The sequence below is a fragment of the Myotis lucifugus genome, unplaced genomic scaffold (assembly GCF_000147115.1).
Source record: "Myotis lucifugus unplaced genomic scaffold, Myoluc2.0 scaffold_26, whole genome shotgun sequence".
Classification (NCBI taxonomy): domain Eukaryota; kingdom Metazoa; phylum Chordata; class Mammalia; order Chiroptera; family Vespertilionidae; genus Myotis; species Myotis lucifugus.
In genome coordinates, this window is record NW_005871074.1 from 2,697,474 (window position 1) to 2,705,572 (window position 8,099).

An 8,099-nucleotide genomic window follows, 5' to 3' on the forward strand; every position below is an offset into this window, starting at 1 on the left:
AATACCCTTTGTATACTTTTAGCTTTTAGCAAAAAAAAAATAAAAAAAATAAAAGAATGCTGTCTACAGCCTAACCGGGCTCGGTGGATAGAGCGTCGGCCTTCGGACTGAAAGGTCCCAGGTTCGATTCCAGTCAAGGGCATATACCTCTGTTGAGGGCACATTCCCAGTAGGAGATGTGCAGGAGGCAGCTGATCGATGTTTCTCTCTCATGGATATTTCTAACTCCCTATCCCTCTCCCTTCCTCTCTGTAAAAAATCAATAAAATATATTTAAAAAAAAAAAAGAGAGAGAGAGAGAGGAGACAAGCCTAAAACAGGAAGCATCTGTTTATTTCACCTTGTAAAAACAGGTGATTAACCCAGGCTCTGAAGCATGATTTGAACACAAACTTAAATAAAAAGCCTTACAGTTGAAGGAGACCTAAGTGCTTATAGCATTTGACCCTCAGGACCCCTATGAGATCAAAGGTATCCATTTTAATTATTCTTTTAAAATGTAAACTCTGAAGAGTTATGGTTAAGGTCACATCAGCTGGAAGTCCTTGGACCAGAACCCAAATAGCCTAACTCCTAAATCAGTGCTCCACGATCCACACCTGAGTCACTGGTTAAGCCTCTAAAACACTGGGTCACATGTTATTTATTTACTGCTGGTAAGCGAGGTGCTCAATGCTTTCCTGTTCTCAAATGCACGCTTCTGGAAGGCCAGGATTTCTCTCTCGGCGCTCCGAGGCCGTTCCCAGCATGGTGGCCCAACGGGCACTTGATTCGGGAGTAAGGAGGCTCCGATCCGGATCCAGTCCTTGGTTTTGGTGGCCTTTATGACTCCTTACTCCACACCTAAAACGCTGGTAAAGTCCCGTGTGTAAAAGGTGTGACACGATCACAGTCAAAGGCCCGGAGCAGAAAGCCTACTGGCTATCGCCAACGAAAGCTCCGTCCAACTTTGCCTCCTTCCATTAGAAGACCCCTCACTATTGGCCGAGTTTTACAAGTGTGGTCCACAGGGCACACCCCCCTGCCCCTGTTACACTGAAAGAAAACACACCACCACTCTGGGACTTCACGTGTCCACGTGTCACGGACACCGAGAAGCCAACATTAAGTCACAATCTCCTGACTCCACGTTCTTTCCCGTAACATCGTTCGGCTTCCTTCAACCTTTCCACTCTCCTCTTGGGCTTCGGTCGCTGCCTAAGCCTCCGAGGTGCCACCGGCACCCAAGGACCCTGCGATGAATGGGCGGCAGGCTGAGAAGGGGCTGCTTACAGCCCAAAGGTGGGAGAGAAATGGACCGCGGCGTGTCGTTCCGAGAACACCTTTAGGCTTTGCAGAAAACCACCATTAGACACGAGGTCTCCAAAAGGCAGCTTACAACAAACAACAGTCCGCGGACGAGCATCTACATCACAGCCTTTAGCTGGCGGGACACCGTGGCTCCCCGAACTCCACACACAGGGTCCGCTCAGCTCCTGCTAAGGTACAACTTGGGGGCGAGGACGAGGCTCACCGCGAATTCCCCCTTCCGACCCAAAAGTTTGCTCCCTACACCGCCGGCCTCAGACAATGCTCCCAAGAAGTTGTTCGGGTGTGGAGGTGTTTCGCGCAGAGCACGGCAGCCCCAGCCACCCGGAGGGTGGAAACCGCGCTCGCCCCGCCGGAGGCGGCGTCCGGAGGAACAACAGGCCGGAACCCGCGCCCCCCGCCCGGCGGCGGCAGCCCCTACCTGAGCGAGGAGGGTCGCCCCACGCGACCTACGCCGCCTCCCCGCGCCTCCGCCTCGGCCAGCCACTCACGCCCGCGTGGCGGCCGCTTCCAGATCCTGGTCTGCGACCCGGCCGGCCCGAACGCTCACCCAGCCTTGCCCCGCCGCGCCGGGGTCCGTGCACTGGCGGCGAAGGAGGTGGGACTCGGCCCGGAGCCCCGCCCACCACTTCCGGATCAGGTTGCTCAAACCTCAATCCCGGCAGCCACCGCGGCGCCTCCGGCCGCCTCCAACGCGCGTGCGTCCTCACGTGCTCCGCTAGGGGTCCCGCGGGAGGATAATCAGCCAGCTGGAGCGTTCTGGGTCTCCATGGCAATGGGAGGATGGCTGGCGTGGGGAGGAGAACAGGCTCAGGTGCGAGGCAAGTAGCAGCCGCCAAGATGGAAATCTCTCCTTTGCAGGAATGTAAAGCTACCAGATCTGCTTTGGAATCTGTTTAACGCAAGTGGTAACGTGATTTTCCAGGTTATTGTCTGCCAGGTTTTTGTGACTTTACAGCAAATGCCTGTTACCAGCATCTAAACTTCAAAGAACATGGCTCCAGCTCTTTCTGTTGCAAGTGAGGAAACAAGAAGACTAGGGAAGCTAAATGGCTTGCTCAAGACAGCCCAACCAGAAAGGTTGCTACAGAGCCTTAGTTCATAGCTAAGGCTCTGTAGCAAACCCTGGAGTGAAGCCCTTTCTGAATTCCCAACCACCACACCTGTGAACTCTCTCAGAAAAGGATTTCGAATTCAGAGGTAACATAAAGGGGTAGAAATAAAGCGACGAGAAAGATTGGCCTTGGCCACAGCCTGCAATGTATTGGAGTGTGTACGAGTTCTGTGGCTGTCCTCTCCTCACGTATAACCCAAAGCCGCAGCATAACCAGTGCTCAACTACTCTGTAACTGTCGTCTAATTACTTAGTACTGGTCACTCCTCAACCTGTGTTGGTTTTCTCATCAGGAATAATTGTACTAACACAGCGAATAACTGTACTACCACAATTGCATTAGACTGTTGTGGAGCTTGAGATAATACATAATTTTTTATTCAAATTTTGGAAATAAAACCAAAAAGATTGTGTGGCTTTTTAAAATTGGTTTCATTCTAGAAGATTTTTGTAATAAACCCAGTTGATGTTCATCTGACACTATCAGGAAAATTTAACTTTGAATAGCAATTTAGTAGGGCCGAGGTTTTACAACTTGGTAAGTCAAGATATTCACTGGTAAAAACCTGATGAGGTGTAATGGGGAGAAGGAGCCAACATCTAGTACAGAAAATAGTCCCAAAGGTTAAAATCAAGAAACATGAGCCAGCATTGTATCAATTTTCAGTTAATCATTCTTTTCTCCAGTGACTATGTAAATTCCAGTTCCTCATACCCTTGTGGAATCAGTTCTATCATTCTGCTGGTGACCTTACCAAGAGTAAGAGACTTAATATACAAATTAACAATGGGTAGACCATAAATGATCATAAAACTCCGACCCACGTAAGAAACCAAGCCACAACCTTTGCAGCAATCAGGTCAGAATAGTCAGGATTTGCTCAAAGGCTGCCAACTTCCTTGTTTTAGGCACATACATACCCACTCGAACACACGCACCAGAACTAATAAGAGAAAACCAAATATGCTCCCTAAACCAATCACAGAGATGCCCCATTTCTAGTTACTTCACCTCCAGCTCCCCTTGCCAACAGCCTTTAATCACAGCATACCAGGAGCATCCCCTTTCTTATTGTGCTTCGCGTTTTTTGCACTTCACAGGTGTTGCATATTTTACATATTGACTCCAAGACCCACCATCAGCAAAAAGATTACAACTCACTTTATTGCCATACTCACTTTACGCCAGTGGTCTGAAACGGAAACCACAATGTCTCCAAGGTATACGTGTAAAGCCTCCCCTCTTTCTGATTGCCCTTTAGTCTCTGCCAAAGTGATGGTGGCTGACATAGCAAGCTCTGTAGTCTCTGTTCTCATTTAAGTGTTCTTCATTTTATGCCCACTTGTGTGAAACAAAACTTTGACACATGCTCATTATCTAGTCACGTGAGAATGGAGCCTAGCAATTAGAGAATAATGCTTTTAACTAGATCTACACTTGGAAAGCACTCAATGAATTATTAAAATATAGACTGAGGTACATCAAAAATTTGAAGTTTATTTGCATAAAAATAGATTAAAATCAAGTAGGCCCAAACCAAAAAAGGTTAGGAATACTCCACCAACAGAGAAAGGTGTTTATAGCTAAGACTCTGTAGCAAATCAAAGAAAGTATTTGATTGGCTATAGCTCAAGCCATTGCCTTATTAGGGAAGCCTAGTTGGTAGGTTGCGATTAGTAGTTCTTAAATTTCATTTTCTCAAATTCAAGTGTATTGACTCTGGCTTAGGTTTCAGTTTGCTTATGTAAGCTACCAGGCATTAGAGCCACCACAGTCTAATGGCCTCCTTGTTTAAGTACTTTAACCAATAGCTCACAATTATTCCTTTACTTCTTTTTAAAAATATATGTTTTTATTGATTTCAGAGAGAAGAAGGGAGAGGGAGAGAGAAAAAGAAACATCAGTGATGACAGAGAATCATCAATCAGCTGCCTCCTGCATCTCCCGACCCCCCACTGGGGATTGAGCCTGTAACCCGGGCACGTGTCCTAACCGGGAATTGAACGGAGACCTCCTGGTTCACGGATCAATGTTCAACCATTGAGCCACATGGGCCGGGCTCCTTTCTTTCTTTTTCTTTTTTTTTTTATGTTTATATTGATTTAAGAGAGAGGAAGAGGGAGAAAGAGAGAGAAACATGGATCGGCTGCCTCCTGCATACCATTCATTAGGGACTGAGCCAGAAACCCTGGAATATGCCCTGATCAGGAATCGAACCAGCAACCTTTCAGTGCACAGGGTGGCTCTCAACCAACTGAGCGACACTGGCCAGGGCAATTATTCCTTTATTTCAATGTCTTGTCTCATATCAGCTAGTTGAAACAGATATTGGACAGTTAAGCCTTCTAATGCCAATATTAGAATTTTATAATCCAAACTCCCCAATCTCTGTTGCCCATCATTTACCCAACTATTAGCTGTTATTATCATTGCCCAACTTCCCTCCCCTACTCAACCCTAATTAGCTTGATTTCAGAAAATTCAAGATTTGGTGCCGGAAGCCGGTCCATCCTTGCTGCTTGACACAGTCGCTGCAGGGAAGAAACATCTGCACAGCATATGTTTCAAGGGACCTGGCATATATGGCATACTGTTCTTAATATGTTTGCTCCCCTTCTTGGCGCTATGTATTTTAACCAAGGTCACCTCTCCGAGAAAGGCTGTTTCCCCAGATAGGGATTTTCCCCTTAAATTAGGGAGGGAATAAAACCCCTTAACTAAGTGCCAGGCGGGTAATCACTTTAACTATGAACAATCACCCTTAAGCTACATAATCTTTACTCCCTGGAATGGAGATAAGAAATGCCCTAACCTTTGGAATAGAAATTGATAGGATTAAAATCAACTGGTATAAATACAGATGTAACAAGATAATAACACACAGAACTTGGCTGGAGAACCTTGGCTAGAGAACCTGGCTATGATGATCGACTGAACGCTGCCTCTATGTCATTCCCTCCTTCTTCGCCGACTCCGTCCACACCTTTGGGAACCCCTGGACCTGCTGGGGCTGGACCCCAACAATTTGGGATTAAATACATATTTTCATTCTGCCTTCTCATCCTTGTTACACAATATAGACACCATCTGGATTGCTTCTGAGGCAACCTCTAACTAGGGTTTAGGGAAGGCATAGGAAAAATATCCCACTCTGAGGTGTGGGACATAACTATTTATAAATTTTATAGGGACAGATTGCTACGCCGAGGCCCACCCCGGCGGCCCGGGTGAAGTTTATGTGGTGGCTTCAGAGACGGCGGGCTTTCCGGTGGTTCCAGCTCAAGCATCATGACGGGGAAGAAGTCTTCCCAGGAGAAGCGGCACAAAAGGAGCGGCCCAGAGCCCAGCGAGCGCCGGAAGCAGCGGCGGAGCACAGATTCGGCCTCCGGGGTGCCAGGCTCGGCGCCGCAGGAAGCCAAATATCTTTCACCAACTTTGGAAAAAGAATTATTCTTGGCAGAGCACAGTGATCTTGAAGAAGGTGGTCTGGACCTGACTGTGTCATTAAAACCAGTTAGTTTCTACCTATCAGACAAAAAAGAAATGCTTCAGCAGTGCTTCTGTATCATCGGAGAGAAGAAGTTAAAGAAAATGCTGCCTGACGTGTTAAAGAACTGTTCAGTAGAAGAAATTAAAAAATTATGCCAAGAACAGTTAGAACTCCTATCTGAAAAAGAAATATTGAAGATTCTTGAGGGTGACAATGGTATGGACTCTGATATGGAAGAGGCGGCAGATGATGGCTCGAAGAAGGGATCTGATTTAGTCAGTCAACAAGACATCTGTACAGATTCTTCTTCATCCCTGAAAGAGAACAAGCAACCTGAAGGTCTGGAATTAAAACAAGGCAAAGGGGGCGATAGTGATGTTCTCAGTATACATGCAGATGCTTATGACAGCGACATAGAAGGCCCATGCAATGAAGAGGCCGCTGCTCCTGAGGTCGCAGACAATACAGTCCAGAGTGAAGCTGGTCAGATAGATGATCTGGAGAAAGACATTGAGAAAAGTGTGAATGAGATTCTGGGACTGGCAGAGTCTAGCCCAAAGGAGCCCAAAGCAGCTACCCTAACTGTTCCTCCACCAGAAGATGTTCAGCTTTCCGCACCGCAGCTGGAGCTGCTAGAACTTGAGATGAGGGCAAGAGCCATCAAAGCCCTGATGAAAGCTGGTGATATGAAAAAGCCAGCCTAGTTATTTAATTTGAACCTGAATTTTAGGTGTGTTTGAACAAAGCCACATGATATGACTTTGTATCTGAAATTTATTTGGGTCTTACGTGATATTTCTCATGTTACCCTTGTTAGATAAACTCAATCTAGACCTAAAATTCCTATGGCTATTTTTGTTGATGTTACTTTTATATTATATATGTGTTATTGTTTTATGAGTTCATGACAAATATTGTTAGATAATTGGATACTTTGTTAGATAAGTATTTTAGCTTGTCTGCAGATTAACATCTGAAAAGCCATTAGCAGAGTCATGGTAATTTTTTTCTTAATTTTTAAATATTTTGGTACCAAGCCTAAAAGCTTAAGAAAAATTGACTAAGCATGTTGCTCTTAAGACCACCTATATTTTGCAATGAAATATTAAATTAGTGCTCCTAGATTTGTTAACAATTTAAGAATTTTAGTTATGCTCATATGCACCTTGAAAATATGTATTATCTTGAAGATATATACCTTCTATGGTTGTGGATTTACTAGTAAAAACCGAGTAACATTTTTTACTGTAAGGCTTAGAGATCTGAAATGTCTGAGAAAAACTTATTTAATAAAGAAAAAAAGGACTTAATGTAAGTCAGTTTTTAATAATGTAGAGTAGTTGCCCAGCTTTAGTTCCAATAGACAAGCCATTCTGACAGGTATTTGATTTTTATTGGACACTTTGTTGAAGTGTTTTTCTTCACTAAAAAGAGAACACGTTTTCATTTTCATTCCAAGCTATCGGGAAGAGGAGAATATTTTATCATAGAGATGTTTGTCTGTTGTTTTTGCTTGGAGATCTGATGTGCTATAATTCCATGAATTAAAAATAATAGAGACTGTCATTCTGAAAAAAAAATTTTATAGGGACATGGCTATTTGTGTAATATACACAAAAGTCTCAACCACTGATGCTCAAATAAACCTTTATTATAATTAAAACCACCTACATATTGGCATCCTCGGTATTTCAGGTCAGAAGGGTGTGGCTAGTGTCAATTTATATGAAGAATGATTCAAGTTACTAATGCAACAACAATTATGTCTTATCTCATGAATGCTTATAACACCCGCATACTTTTTGGTAGAAAGTGTGGTGGCTTCTTTAAGGAAATACAATTTGTATATTTTATAAAACATTCTTCTGTCCTGACCAATCCAAAACCTCTAACCCAAAGAGCACAACTCAGTATAACCACAGGATTAATTCCAATATAGTGGCTTTTTTTTACTATGATAAAGTATATGTTGGAGCGAACCTAAAATTTACCATTTTAAAGTGTACCCCTTGGTGGCATTAATTACATTCACATTATGCAACCATCATCACTATTTCCAAGATTTTTCATCACCCCAAATAGAATTCTGTACCTATTAAGCAATAAATCTTCATTCCCTCCTCTCTGGGTAACTTTTAATCTACTTTCTAGCTCTATGAATTTGCCCTTGTTCTAGATATTTTATG

At 44.1% G+C, this 8,099-nt stretch overlaps 1 protein-coding gene and 1 pseudogene across 1 annotated transcript in view; one reads left to right on the plus strand and one right to left on the minus strand.

Annotated features, from left to right (window-relative positions):
- The window catches only part of GTF2E2 (general transcription factor IIE subunit 2), a 50,454-nt gene extending 48,777 nt beyond the window's left edge, over nucleotides 1–1,677 (minus strand). Inside the window, exon 1 of the mRNA XM_023751818.1 lies at nucleotides 1,052–1,677. The gene's annotated coding sequence lies outside the window, so the exon portion shown is untranslated. The remainder of the gene's footprint in view (nucleotides 1–1,051) is intronic.
- A 4,034-nt stretch (nucleotides 1,678–5,711) lies between these two features.
- On the plus strand, nucleotides 5,712–7,493 carry LOC102430488 (annotated as a pseudogene).
- Nucleotides 7,494–8,099: the final 606 nt, after the last annotated feature.